This window comes from Rousettus aegyptiacus, unplaced genomic scaffold (genome assembly GCF_014176215.1).
Source record: "Rousettus aegyptiacus isolate mRouAeg1 unplaced genomic scaffold, mRouAeg1.p scaffold_m13_p_4, whole genome shotgun sequence".
Lineage (NCBI taxonomy): Eukaryota > Metazoa > Chordata > Mammalia > Chiroptera > Pteropodidae > Rousettus > Rousettus aegyptiacus.
Window position 1 is genome coordinate 128,376,515 of NW_023416307.1, and position 15,996 is coordinate 128,392,510.

Genomic DNA, 15,996 nt, shown 5'->3' on the forward strand with positions numbered 1-15,996 from the left:
GCTTTATCCATTTTCAAATTTTTAGCATAGCAAGCGCTCGCCAGGTGATGGATGGGGATGTGAATAAGTGTGCCAGGCCCAGGGGTCATCACCATTCAGTGGGAGGAGTCAAGGGGTTTGCAAATGCCTCTCAGATTCTTTATCAGTTTTGTCTTCCTTCTTGAAGCGGTGATTCTGTGGACAACAGGGTTGGGTCAGGCTGCAGGCAGAAGTGATCTGAGATGCCAGGATAGGAGCCTGGGTTGGGGAAGCTGGAGCTTCTTCTAAAGGGAGTGACCTTGGTTTTCTGCAGGGTCCCAACAGTTAGCCTAACAGCATGAGGGCATAGGGATCTTGATGCAGGAGCCCCACAGGGGAGGGGGAACATCTAATTGTGCCACATCTCAGACAGCTCAAGGTCAGTGGTAGGTGGTGGGAAGGCTTAAATCTTTTATGGGAGCTCCATCCCTGGTTTCTTGAAGCTGGATCACAGAGTATTATTGGGGAAGTTTCCAGGGGGCTCTTCCTGAGTCAGCCATCCTACCTCTAATTCAGAGAGTACTCTTTGTACTGTCTCTTCTTTAGGAAGTCGATAAAATCCTCTCAGGTGCCCCTCTCAGGAGGCAGGGCTAGGACACTTTGACTTCCTAAGCTCCTTCCCTTCTCAGGAAATAGACACTTCTGAATTTTAAAGCCAGGAGCATTTGGATGTTTTTGTTTTACTGCTTTCAAACAGTCTGCAGATAAGCAGTGAGATCAAATGTGCATCAATGATAATGGCTTACATTATTGGGCTCTTCCTTTGCACTTGGAACACTGAGGCTGGACAGCATCCTTCAGGAACAATGTACGAATCACATGTACAATGAGAAAACTTGATAATACTCTGATTGATTACATAATCCTTTATATTTTTCTGATTTAGTTATAATTTATTATTTTCTTGGACTTTTCTTGTCACAGACATAAAGCAAAATGCTTTATGTATACAGATTAAACCTAAGAGTTAAAACATAATTACAATAAAAACAGAAATAATAAATGTAATATCATCCCCGTTCTAGTCTAAATATTTTGCCCACATTATTTGTTTACTCTCACAATCCTATGAAGTGGTTGGCTTTGTCGATCCCAAGAAGGAATATGCTATTGAAAAGGACCCCTTGTGGTTAACCGGACCCAAATATATAATCAGAGCCCAGCAGCCACTGTTTATAGGGCACCTCTCATACATGTTGCATTTCAGGGAAAAGCCACAGACTGGACTATCACCACTCTTGCACTGTGTTCCTACTCTCTGACCCCGTCCTTGTAAAGGAGTTCCTAGAATCGTATTTTGACCAATGGGCTGAGGTCTGCCCTGTTCAACCAGAGCAGCACAACTATATCCTCATTTGCATCTTTAGCAACCAATCAGAGTGGCTCCATAATAACCAATCACAACAGTGCTACGTGGACCAATCAAACTGTGGAAATTTAGATTCCTCATTTGCATCAAATGGACCAATCAAGGCCCAGGGTAGGCACTTTATATAAGTGGGCCTCTGGGCCTTACGCTTTTGGTTTCTGCCTGAGGCTAACTTTCTCTGGTTTGTAAGCTGTTCTGCTGAATAAAGTCTCTCCTTTTTCCATACTCCAGACTGGGAACTCTTGTTGGCGTTGGATTGGTGGCTACTACTTTTTATTGACAACAGTATTATTTTGCGAGATGGAAGAACCTATGCTTGAGAAGTTGCTGCTTCCTCACAACAGGTAAGTGGCAGAGATGGGTAAACCCAGCTCCCTCTGATTTCACACTGTGTCCTTCATCCTGCTACAACCACTGTGAGTTAGCACCATAGGAAAGGGGTGGAAACTGGTTCTATCTATGAAGCTGAACTCCAGCAAGCTGCCATGGGAGATTTCAACAAGCAAAGAACCACTTCCAAACAGCATGCAGAGCGTCCTGGAGCAGGAGAGGCTGCAGTTCATGAGAAGGGATGCTTTACCAGGTAGGGCCATTGTTTTCACATTTTAATTTCTTTTAGTAGTGGAATCCTCTGTTTCCTCAAACAATAAAAGAACCCTGAATTATAAAACAGGTAAGGTTTGTTTGATTGGAATGAATTAATTTTTATAAGTTCAAATGTATAATATTTACTCATTGTGAACCAGGTAATAAGAAAAATGAGATTTTTAGATAAATACAGCCTTTGAAATCAGCTTTTTTGGAAAATATTTGCAGTCTTAGGTCTGTCTCAACATTTCATTTATGTCTGCATTTTGTTAGGTCCCATAATATTGAAAAAAAAAAATCCTGATACACACAGATATTAGTTGTACATATTAATTCCTGAAAGCTTGCTTTATGATCTCAGTATACTCTTAAATGTAACTGATCCAGAGTTTTGAAAGAGAGGTGGCAAAATATTTTTGTTCTAAAGTTGAGTTAACTCTCCTTATCTGAGAACTGCCTGTGTTTCTTAATTAGTAAATGTGCAAGCTAGAGGGAGTTGATGAATGGGTTCTTCGGCTAGTTTAAAATCACACATGTATGGTAGAAAACATTTTTCAAATTTGTCTTGTAACATTATGAGATGTTCAGCAACATCATTAAAAAACTCATATATCTTGGTGCATGTCTCTATCATATAGTCACTCAAAATTTTAAAGCTATCAAATTAACGTTCACTATTCATTCATTAATTTGTTCCTCTATTCAATTACTCAAAAAGTTTTGTTGCACACCTATTACACTCTAGGCAGTGGCCTAGATATAGTAATAAAGATTATAAAGTTACTTCCTTCTTGGAGCTTACATTTGGAGGCTAGCAGGGTGAGGAGAGTTGTGGAAACAGGCAATAAACTCACAAACAAATAAATACATTTGCTAGGTGATGATACGTGATTTTAATGAAAGAGTAGTAACATTTAGACTATGATGAAAAGATATTGAAGGAAGTAGAGTAAAAAGTGCACCTGAAACATAAATGGTGAGAACATAAAACACAGAGAATGTAAAAAATTATTCCTCTGTATGTTCAGTTTTCCCCAACTGATGGAATAGATGTCTCCACTAAACATACTGGTGAAAAAATTCCCAGACCTTGGCACTTGCTGTAATGTAATGACTTTGCCCCACATATGGTCATGTGCACAATTTACTACACAAAAACTGTAAATACGTTAATGAGGTAACAAGGAAAATTTATTTATAAATTACTCATTCATAAAATAATAAGGAAACTTTATTTTGAGATCTACATGTGCTAACCTGGCAGTGCAGGTTACTTATAAAACACATCGACTTTGCATGTTGCTTTTAAAAAATGGTTAAGATATATTAATATGTAAAATTTGCATAACATATTTATAGCATCCTTAAAATAATCTACTTTGGACTTTAAGTTCCTTGGGGAATAATTTGAAAACCATAGTTATAGTATGGATCTGGTTCGAAATTTGGTTCTTCCCTTAAAATGATGTGACCTTGGGATTGTTGCTAGGCCTCAGCGTCTTCATCTGTAAGGAAGAAGGAATCCTTTTGCACATCGGCTGGATTCATGAAACATCGAGGACACTAAGACATATTAGAGTTCTTTTCCTTCTTCAAACAGCCTGGGCTGGATTAGCATTGAGGATTACCGGTCAGCAAGAGGCAGGGCTCTGGTTGTAGGAATTGAGTTATGCTGAGATACCGGTCTCTGGGGCAGAGGCTAGGGGCTGAGTGTCACTTCAGGGAGGGACTAGTGCTAAGGACAGGGACTTGGGTACATCAGAACAAATAAGAGACATGGTAACTAGAAAGGGGCCCATGGTAATCACGGGCACTTAGTAATGTGTTAGAAGCCAAATGGTTCCAGGCGTGGGGAGAAAAGGACTCTGGGGGTAGAAACTGAGAAGATGTCTCCACTAAACATACTGGTGAAAAAATTCATGGGCAAAGATAGAAGGGTGTCTTTTGGATTTCAGTGGCCAGCTTCCACTCAAAAATGGTCTTCAGTTGTAACCTCCATCTCCAGTTTATCTTGGCTGCTTGGGCTTGGGAGTAGGGCATGGTCGTCATAGATACTGGCAGAGGTGACTGGAGCTAGCTTTTATTGGCTCAGGAGAGCTGATTGTACACCTCACTTTCCAACTCCGTGTCCAGTAACAGAACATTGGTATCTTAAAATCAGATATGGAAAAGCAGTTAGACCACAGAGATTGGCAAAGGCTACAAATGAAGACTCTTTCTTCAGAGAGAAAGAGTTAAACATTGGATGCTGGCCTTGTAACCATTCTCTGTTAACTTTACCCTTGGAATTAAGATTACATGGGAAGTTTTCAACTTACAAACTACCTAAACATAGGTTAGTTTACCCCTAGACTTCCCCCTAACCCATCACTGACTCCCTTGCTGTTGCCACCTTACAAGGTGCTGGAGACAATTTACAGATTTAGAAGGGGGAGAGGAAAGACCCTGTGAAAAGCCAGAAGACACTTATAGAAGTTCTGTCTGTTGGCTAATCCTCCTGGTCATTTTTGCTTCACTTAGCCAAGCAGCCTGGAATCTCAGTAATGTAAATAAAGGCAGAAAGAGACAATCAATCATGTATATATCAGTGAGAATTCATTCCCTGGGGGAGTGGGGAAAGAAATTAGATAAGTAATTCCAGGAGCACACAGCATGGGGGTGGGAGCTGCTGGAGTTAAGGGCAGGCTTAAATGTGATTCCACCATTCAAGAGTGACCTTAGGGTTCCAGGGACTGGGGAAAAGGAATTCTAAGGTACCAGGGGACCGAAGACAAAGCTACATATTCTTAAATTTCTTCTAGGGCAGGCCCTGCTCCCAGGGAAGAAAAAATTCTTTCTTCATCCTTCCCCTTCCTGAGCTGGTGATCCTTGCCCATTCCACAGATTAGATTAGTATTATTGGGACACATGCCTAGAAATTTTGGGAAAACATAGTTAAGTTACAAATCAGCATTCAGAGAGCATAGCATTAACAACTGTCTTCCACTCTTTTTATTTCAGTTAAGACATTTTTGAAGTTTTATGTAGAAAAAAAATAGGTTTATTCGCTAACTCACAAGATAATTTCAGAAGTATCTGATTTTAATTTCTGATTCTTCCTCTATGAGTTTGAAGCTTTTAATCTGTGAGTACCCTCTGTTCTCTAAGCACTCCTGTCAGATGGTTAACGATGTAAAAAGAAGTATCTAAGGGCAATAGGTCCCCTTGGCATTTAAATTAACAGTTCCACAGAGAGTGGATCTTTTCTACATGTCCAGAACCCACACATTGTGGAGCTTTTGTGGAAAAGAATACGGGCTTAGTTGTAGATGGGTCCACAGAGGTTTTCCCACTGCTGTTGGTAACATTTGCCTGTAAGTTCTGGTTTCCTACTGCTGCGTAAAAAAACAACTATAAGATTAGTGGCTCAAAACAATAACTATTTTTATTATGTCTAATTTGGCGGACCTGATATTGAGGCAGGGCTTAGCAGAGTTATTCTTCTGCTCCTTACTGCATGAGCTGAGGTCACTCAGTGGTTCTCAACTGGTGATTTGTTATTCTGGAGAGTCTAAGATTGCTCACATATCTGACATCTTGGTGGGATAAATGTGATATTGTGTGATATTTATAATTAAAAAAATATTTGTTTTTCATCTCTGCTTCTGGCAAGGAACAACTAAAACCCTTGAAATTTCCTGTAATGAGAACAATAATGGTGTCTTTTGTTATATTAATGAGGTGATTTTTGGAACGCCTCCAGGGAACCTAAGAATGGGGGCTGATTGCCAGGGGATCCCCCCCAGGTGATTAGAAGATTGAAACTTTCCATCCCACAACTCCACCTAACCCCATCTTCCCCCACCTCTTGGGAGGGAGAGGGGCTGGAGGTTGAATCCATGGCCAGTGGCCAGTAGTTTAATCAGTCATATCTAGGTAATAAAGTCTCTATGAAAGCCTAAAAAAACAGGTTCCGAGAGGACATTCAGGAAAAGTTGCAAACTTAGAGAGGATGGAAGCTCCACACCAGTGGCCAGTAGTTTAATCAGTCATATCTAGGTAATAAAGTCTCTATGAAAGCCTAAAAAAACAGGTTCCGAGAGGACATTCAGGAAAAGTTGCAAACTTAGAGAGGATGGAAGCTCCACACCCTTCCCCATACCTTATCCTATGTATCTCTTCTATCTGGCTGTTCTTGAGATATATTCTTTTATAATAAACCAGTGACCTAGTAAGTAAACTGTTTCTCTGAGTTCTGTGAGCTGCTCTAGCAAATTAATCAAACCTCCAATCTATAGCTGTTTGGCTGGAAGCTCAGGTGATCTGGACTTGTGCCTGGCGTCTCAAGTCAGGAGAGGCTGGCTTGTCGGACTGAGCCCTTAACCTGTGGGATCTGACTCTATCTCCAGCTAGATAGTGTCAGAATTAAATTGTAGGACATCCTACTGGTGTCAGAGAATTACTTGGTTGTATGGAAAAACTCCCATACTTTGGAATTGAGTACAGAATCAGAATGGATGAAAGCTTGGCTCAGCTGGGACTATTTAAAACAGCACCCATCTTGTGGCCTTTTCAATATAATGATCTCAGAATAATTGGAATTCTTATATAGCAGACGGCTTCTTCCAGAGCGAGTGTCACAAAAGAACCAGGTAGAAGCTTCATGCCCTCTTTGACTTTGACACAGAACTCCGCAGTATCATTCATTTGATTGGTAACAAGTGGGCCATCAGAGCAGCACAGAGTCGGGGGAGGACAATTAGACTCCATCTCTTGATGGGGGTGTGGCAGGGTCCTGCTGTGGAAGAGCGTGTAGCATGGGAGATGCTGTTGTGGCTCTCTTTGGGAAAAACAATCTGCCACACTGCATATCCTAAAACTGGACGTCTTTGTCTACTGGCTGCCCTTTTGTACCATACAGTAGCCAAAAGTCTTGACTGACAGTATATTCTATTGAATTATCTAAATGATACTGAGTTTTGTTCAGGGTCCAGATTAATTTCAACCTGATATTCATCCTCATCAGTACCCTACATCATGAAATCCAAATCCTGGTTTTGCTGTACTCTAGCATGTTGTCAGTCATCTTGAGAGTTGTCATAAACATTCTAAAATATTAACATTAATTAAGTGATAAATATTTACAATTTATGCCTTTGAGGAGTTCAACATTGTTACAGCTGCAATAAGACAAGCTATGACAGGGTATCAGTCTCAACTCCAAAATCTGAACATCACAGATGTGTACCCTGAATACTAGGAATGGATAGAACTCAGAGGAATGATTTTTTTTTTTCTGAGATTGGGGTGAGTACGTGGGTTTCTCTAAATGCAACTAGTTTTATTTATTTATTTTTATTTTTATTTAATTTTTTGCAAAGAATTTACTTTTTTTTCCATTTTTTTGCTAAATGACACATCGGTGCAGGCCATTGCTATTCTGTTGTTTCTCTCCCACAAGCAGAGATCAGGCTGTTTACATGTGTGTGGACCATGAACACTGCCATTACTGGCTGACACTGCTGCTGTGTGCCCCACTCCTGGCAACAGTTAATAAATCATCTTTGACGATTAGATGACATAACCTTTAGATCTGAAATTGCAGGTGTATTGGTCTGTCAGGAAAGGTTCCTTTTGTCATAAATTGCTTGGATTTATAAAAAATATATATATATTACTCTGGATTTTTGGCGTCTGTGGTGTGTTTAAATAATTTCATGGGCAAACATTTTAGGAATCAATCAAATCATTCCTATTGTCTTAACTAAGCCTTTTCTCTTTCAGAATTGATATAAAGGTGTTTGATAGCTTAATGAAGGAGAGACTGAACATTTAAATTAAATATCTCGTGCATTTAGATGATCATTTGTCTTTTTTTTTGTAAATATAGATCATTTATAAGTTTACTTTTAAAGTCTGCCAAATATAATACTTCTCTAAAAAATACTTGCAATGTTTTGCAATTAAACGACTCTGTGGCCTGGAGTATAAATTTGGTAGAATTTTGACGTTTCTTTGTTCTTACTTCCCTCAAGTCTACACATCTTTTACAACTGCCACTTGTTCAGAGCCAGGGTGGGTTTATTTATAAAGGAACCATCCTTGGGCTGCTCTATGGGTGTCAATTTCCTGATTGGTTCTGTCAGATTTGGAAGATGGGCTAATCAAGTATTTGTCAGTCTAATACAGTTGTGAAAGTTTAGTTAGCACTTGTCCACCAATAGCAAACCGCAAACCTAGGGAAAGGAGACCTTCAAGGGGCCGAGGGTGCTCAGGGTCAAGGAGCTTCTTTTTTACTCCTGGCTTTATTGAGATATAATTGACATAAACAGGGTATAAGTTTAAGGTGTACAATGTGATGCTTTGATACATGTATTTTTTATTGTGTCATATTGTATTATATCATGATTTTTATTTGTATCATATTTTATTGAATCATTATTTTTACTATAATCATACTATAAAATTACCATGATAAGTTAGTTAATAAAATTACCATAATAAGTTAGTTAATCACATCACATAATTACTTTATTTTCCCCTTATATTGCGAACTTCTTAAACGCATCCAAAGGAAAACCTCTTTCAGTTTGCTTTGTCAGAAAAAAAACCCAAACAGGTTCTCTTAAACAGCACTGGTGACAAATTGGTATGAAGTTCGTCTCCCAACTTGTGGATCCTATGGATCTTCTGAGAGAATTTCCTTTTTTTGGCAGAGTGAGGAAGGGGAGGGAGTTGAAAAGCTCAGTCCCAAAAATTTTGGCTCATCTCCATATGACATGCAGGACTTGTTGCATGTGTTGGATTCTAACCAGATCCTTTATCCTAAATTTCCCTTTTTCTGATTTAATTATTCTTAATTTTTTTCCAGGTGGTGTGTGTGTGTGTGTGTGTGTGTGTGTGCTCGAAATACTTTTCAATGGGTCAAGTTATAAAGAAAAAAATAAATCATCCTCTTTATGAATGTTTATGGCTTTAATCCTGTTAAATAGGGGAGAAAATGGAAGGGGGAAATTAGGAAGTAAAGAAAGAGTGGAGTTGAGCTATGACACAGAAGCGTTAATTCCCAGGCCAGTTCAGAGCCATAGAATGGTGAAATTTCAGGACTAGCGAGGGCCTGCAGGCCAGGTGGTCCGAATGGTGCGCACCTGGGGAAGAAAGATTTACCTCTGCTTGGTGTTAAGACTTTTGGTGGAAATAATGGGTAACCTTCTCTTTCCCTTATTTTTCTTTTTAAATCAGTAGCAAGTGGCTACTGCATAAATATTAAAAAATACAGGCAAGAAAAGGAAAAATAAAACCTCTAATCTCATCACTAGCTATTGGCACTTTGGGTAGAATCTGGTACATTTTCTTCTTTAGTTCTACTAATTATTTTTTCTTGACTTCTATATTACCTCCTGCTTTTGTTTTGCTTGCATGTGCCCAGAATGTTTATCTATCCCTTTATTTAATATTTATTTTATTTTTAATGATTATAGCAATACCTGCCACAAGAAATAAAAAACCTAAATAGTACAGAGGATATGAAATGAAAGGAAAAATGCTTTCTTTCCCACCTCTGATCCTAGTATCACATTTCAAAGGAAAGCACTTACGAGTTTTTTTGTTTTAGGTCTTTTTTCATAATTCTAAATAATATACCCTTGCCTGTTTCTTATTTGTCAATGCTAAGTGACTTACCAATTTTAAGCAAATCTATTGATTCCCCATTATGAAAAATAACAAGCCTCACTCACTTTCTACACTTTCTTCTGCTTCCTTTTTCTGATTTTCTTGTTTGTGTTTATTCGGTTCTTCTATCTACTACTTTAAAACTACTAAATAATATACCTACATCTAATATTCTTGATTCATCTATTTAGACAGTCTGTTGACTCTTGACTATATAATATAAAAATTTAATATCCCTCTTCTCCCTCCACCTTTTCTCCCCTTCAGTCCTCAATTTCTGTTGTACCATCATTTTTACATTGTTAAAGTTTATGACATGGGCATAATTAAGCCTCTCGCATTCTGTTTAGATCATTTCCTAAATTTGAATATCTATAACTCCTATGACATTGGCTGAGATGTATATTATTTTTTTAAGAGTCATTTAATGGGACTACATCCACAGAGGACGAGCACCAAATGTCCCCAAACCTATGCCTCTCAAAGGAGAATGTTACAGATACCAAGATCGAAGAGACCCTCAAAATTATGCCGTATATAATTTTCCTTATATTTTGTTTAGTCACCTAATATATAGCTTTTTCTTCTGGAGCTTCTAATTGACCTTTTAAAATTAACACAGTTAAACGACTTCCTTTTCTTTTCTTTCTTGGTGTATAGGTCTATAAGTTTTAACACGTGTATGGATTCATGTAACTACCACCATAATCAGGGTACAAAACAGTTATATCACCCCCAAAACTCTTATGATGCTCCTTTGTGGTCACACCTCTCCTTACACAGGCCACTACTGTTCTCTTTTAAATAGCAGCAAATACAAAAACTATAAAAATCGGCATACAGATTTTTGTATAAATATGTGTATTTCATTTATCTAGATTAAATACCTAGGAGTAGGATTGGTGTGTCATACAATGTTTTAGTTTAACATTATAAGAAACTGTTTAAGTGTTTTTAAAGTGCTATACTATTGCATTCCCACCAGCAATGTATGAGAGTTGTTTCACATTCTTTCTAGTACTTGGTATTGTTAATTTTCTTATTATTACTATTAGCCATTCTAATAAATATAGAGTAGTATCTCATCATTGTTTTAAATAGCATCTCCCAAATGGCTAATGATGTTGAGCATCTTTCCCTGCGCTGTTTGCCAACCATATGTAGTATTGCTTCAAGTATTTTGTCTACATTATTATTCAGTTGTTTTCTTACTGCTGAGTTTTAAGAGTTCTTTGTATAATTTGGATTTGTAAATATTTTTCTCAACCTGTATTTTGTCTTATTTTCTTAAGTGTCTTTCATAGTGAAAAGATTTTAAATTTTTATCTTTTATTAATGGATTGAGTTTTTGGTATCATATCTAAGAACTTTTTGGCTAACTTCAATCCATTAACATGATATGATTCTCTATTTATTTACAACATATTTTCCATCAGTTTTTTTTTTCAGCATACAGATTCTGTGCATATTTTGTTAGTCTTAAATCATAAAATTAATCCATTTAAAGTAAACGAGTCATAGGATTTTAGTACATTCACAAAACTGTGTAACTATCACTGCAATCTAATGTTATAACATTTTCATCATCCCCTGAAGAAATACTGTACCCATTAAAGTCATCCCATATTCTATCTCCTCCCCAGTCATAGAAAACTTTTTTGCTTATTCTGACATTTTCATATAAATGGAATTATGCTATGTATGGTCTTTCTGTCCTACTTCTTCACTTAGTATAATATTTTCAAGTTTCATCCATATTACATCCATTGTATATATCAGTATTTTATTTCTTTTTATTGCAAAGTAATATTCCCTTGTTTGGATATATCACATTTTGTTTCTATTTATCTGTTGATGGACATGGATTGTTTCACCTTATGGCTATAATTAATAATGCTATTAAAATTAGTATACAAATGTTTGTGTGGACTTATATTTTCTTTTCTCTTGGGCATATATTTAGAAGTAAAATTGCTGGGTCATATGGTAAGTCTATGTTTAGGAATTTGAGAAACTGCCCAGCTATCTCCCAAAGTGCCATGCCATTTTGCATTCACACAGTAGTACATAAGGGTTTCAATTCTTCTGCATCCCTGACAACACTTATTATCTGAATTTTGATTATAGACACCCTAGTGGGTATGAAGTAATATCTTTCCATGGCTTTCAGTTCCATTTTCTTGATGATTAATGATGTTGAGCATCTTTTCATGTACTTATTGGCCACATGTTTTTCCCTTTATTTTATTAATATGATGTATTTCATTGGTTGACTTTTATATGTTTAAGTGACCTTGCATTCCTGGGATAATTCCCACTTGGTCATGGTATATAATCCTTTGTCTTAAATCATAAAATTAATCCAGTATTATTTGAAATATTTTCCCAGTATCCCTATATTTATAGGGGATATTGGTCTGTAGATTTCTTTTGTGATATCTTTGTCTGGTTTTGATATCAGGATAGTATTGGCCTCAGAATGAGTTAGGAAGTATGCCCTGCTCTTCTTTTTTCTTAAATGAATTTGTGAAGGATGGTGCTAATTCTTCTTTAAATATTTGGTTAAATTCACTACTGTAGTCACCTGGGACTAAGGTTAATTTGTGGCTAGCTTTTAAATTACTAATTCACCTTCTTTACTTCTTATAGGTCTATTCATATTTTTTATTTCTTCTTCAGTCAATTTTGGTCTTCTCAGGAATTCGCTCATTTCATCTAAGTTATCTAATTTGTTGGCATATCATTGATCAGGGTATTCTTTCATAATACATTATATTTCTGTAAGATTGGTAGTCATTTCTCCTCTTTCATTCTTGATTTTTTTCTTGGTTAGTCTGACTAAAGTTTTGACAATATCGTCGATTGTTTCAAAGAATCAGCTTCTGGTTTCATTGTTTTTCTCTATTTTCTATTCTTTTTTAAATTTCTGCTTTAATCTTATTTTTTTCCATTTGCTTTGAATTAGTTTTTTCTAGTTTGTGAAAGTGGAAAGTTGGGTGTTGACTTGGTATCTTTCTTCTTTAAGAATGTAGGCATTTACAGTTATAAATTTCCTTCTGTGCACCACATTAGATTGCATCTCTTAAGTTATGGTGTGTTGTGTTTTTATTTTCACTTACATGAAGGTATTTTCTCATTTTTCTCGCAATTTCTTCTTCGACCGATTAGTTACTTAGGAGTACTGTTTAATTTCCACATCTTTGTGAATTTCACAAATTTCCTTCTGTAACTATTTTCTAATTTCATTCTGTTATGGTTAGAGGACATACTTTGTATTATTGCAATCCTTAAAAAAGATTTTTTTCAATTCCACGAAGATTTATTGGTGCCCCCTATAGACCAGCCAGTGATTTGTGCTGGGTATACAGAAATGAATTAAGATACAGTCAATCCTTTTAAATTTATTGAAACTTGTTTCATGGCTTCATATGGTTTAATCAGGAGAGTGTTTCATGTGCATTTGAGAAGAATGTCTATTCTACTGTTAGTGGGTGGAGTGTTCTATAGATGTCTAGTTGATTTGCAGTATTGTTCAAATCTTCTGTTTCCTTGATCTTCTGCCTACTTGTTCTATCCATTATTGCAAGCGTGGCATTGAAGTCTACAACTATTATTATTGAATTGTCTATCTGCCCCTTCAATTTTGTCAGTTTTTGTTTCATATGTTCCATGTTTTTTTCTTTCACTAATTTAATGTCTTACACTCTGTTTTTATTCTTTTAGTAGTAACTTGAGAAATTTTAATATGCGTATTTATGTTAACAAAATGTAAACTAAATCATTTATCATATTTTTATCTGTATCTTGAACAGTATGAAGAGGTTTAAATACTTTAAACTGATGATAACTCTCATGTATATCTATAGCTCTTCAGCATTTTAATTTTCCTAATTCGACATTTTAGAATTATTATTATTGTTTTAAAAACAACATTTGATTATATTTAGCTCTATTTTACCATCTTTTTTTTTTTTGTTCACTTGTCTTTCTAGCACCTCAGATCTCCTGGGATCATTTTCTTCCTTCTGGGAGTGTACCCTTCTCTCTAGTGACTGTCAGTCAGTAGTAAACTTTTTTTCATTTCCATTTGTCTTAAAATGCCTTAATTCCAACTTTGTACTTGAAAGATAATTCTACTGAGTATAATGAACCCCAGTTGACACTTATTTTCTCCCAGCATGTTGAAAATATTATTTTACAGTTTTCTGGCTTTTTTTCCTCTTTAAGAAATCAGCAATTATTCTCTCACAAGTAATTTATCTTTTCTGTCTAGTTGATTTTACTGTCTTCTCCTTGTCCTTGTTCTAAAGCTATACCAAATTTGTCTAGATATTTTTTTGTTCATCCTATTGGAAATTGTTGGACTTCCTGAATCTGAGGATTGCTGCCTTTCATCAGTTTGAGAAAAGTCTCAACCATTCTCTGAGTAATACTTTTCTTTTATTATCTTTGTAAGCTCTACTATAAACTACAATTAGATGTATATTTGAACTTTTCACTTTATATCACACATACCTTAACCTCTTTTTCATGTTTTTCGTATCTTTGTGCAATAGTTGAAAGATATCTTTGGAGCATTATTTAATTCAGTTATCTTTTCAGTTGTACTTAACTTTCAACTTAGCATGATGTAGTTTATTTTAACTTATTTTTTATTTCTAGAGTTCTAATTGGTATTATTTCGGGCTAGACATTTTGTTAGTTTTCTGTTCAGTCATCGTACTTTCAATATCTTATTTTTTTCTTAAAATGTTTTAAAATTTCTATTCTGTTTCTGATAATTCCAATATTTGCTCTCTTTATAGATATTATTCAGTTTGTTTTTGCTGCAGATTTTTGCTCATGGAATCATTCTTCTTGTGCTTAGTGAATTTTAATTGTAAATACATGCTTCTCAGGCATGCATTTAATCATTTTTCTAAAATAATATAGTGTCCTACATTTTATGTATTTTGTATCAGTAGTAGAGTTCATCTAAATACCTAGTCTTAAATATTGCCAGAAAGAGAAGTCCAATCACCCCTTTATCTGAATTTTCTTGTTATTTTGTTTCAAGTACGTCTACTGTTAAATAGTAATTATTTTCATTTTGTTTACTAAAAAAATTTGAGATGCTTTAATATATGAGCTTAGCCTTAGCACATTCAATGTGTATGTGATATATTATGGTCTATTTCTGTTATTTTATGTTTCTATTATTTTTATTCTTCTTTACTGTTCTTTGGCTGCCTTTTGCAATATTGCTGTGGCCCGCCTTTGTCTTTTTGGGAGCATGTTTTGTTTCATGCTTATTTTTATTCTAATGGTATGTAATTTAAAAACCAATGTTTCGCCAGATGTATTTACTCTCTTCTTATGTACTACATTTATCTGTACTCTTTTCTGACTACAATTATACACTAAATTTTCATGGAATAAGTTGCCTTTTAGATGAATAATTTTTATTGTATTTTTACATATTACGTGTTATTGCTTAAGAATTGTCTTTTGCATTTGCATTAAACATTATAATTACATTATATTTGTTTAGACATCATTCCTAAATTTTACTGGATTTTTTTACTTGCTACTGCATGTTGTTTCCAAGAGCACTTTCCAATAAACCACCTGCATACAAATCTCCATATCAGCCAAACGACATTAGGGCTATCTCTAGGGTTTAGAGGGTTCTGGGCAAACATTGTCAATATAACAATTTGATGACAATTTGCATTATAAATCTACAGGCCCAGGTGAGGCATAGTGAATAGTCATTGAAGATTTAGAACAATGGATAAAGAAGAGGTACTTATGTCTTTGTTTATTATCCAATTATTGTATGCGAAGACTGTAGCATCCAGGCACCATTTCTCCTGTTCAGGTCCAGGAATCGTCTTGTCCTGTTTGTTATTAGTGCTCTATTTATTGTCAAATAAACAATGCCTGACTAATTTCTTATGTCTTACCGGGAGAAAAAAACTAGTGAATATTATTATACACAATAGCCCTGCCTCTTCTGAACCTGTTTGTGTGGAAACAATACAGATCTTCTTGACTCTAAAGTTCCCTTCCTGCCTTTGTCTAAAACTGATTATATTGTAACTTGTGATGCTACCTTATCCAAAGCTGCCTCTGAATATTGGTTTCCAAACACTCTCAAAGTCTGTTATGCTTTTTAGTTGTCCATATATGCAAGTCTTCCTAAGAATATTAAGGAAAATGTGAATGATAATTCATTTTCTGGTTATGTTAAGTTTATAACTTAAAATTTTGTAGCGTAAATGTGGAACAACACATCGTCTAACTGTGTTTTCCCTTGAACGCTTAAAGCTGTGATAATTACATCCCTAAAATGTGATCTCTTTCAACGTTGACAGCACCCCTGCTGC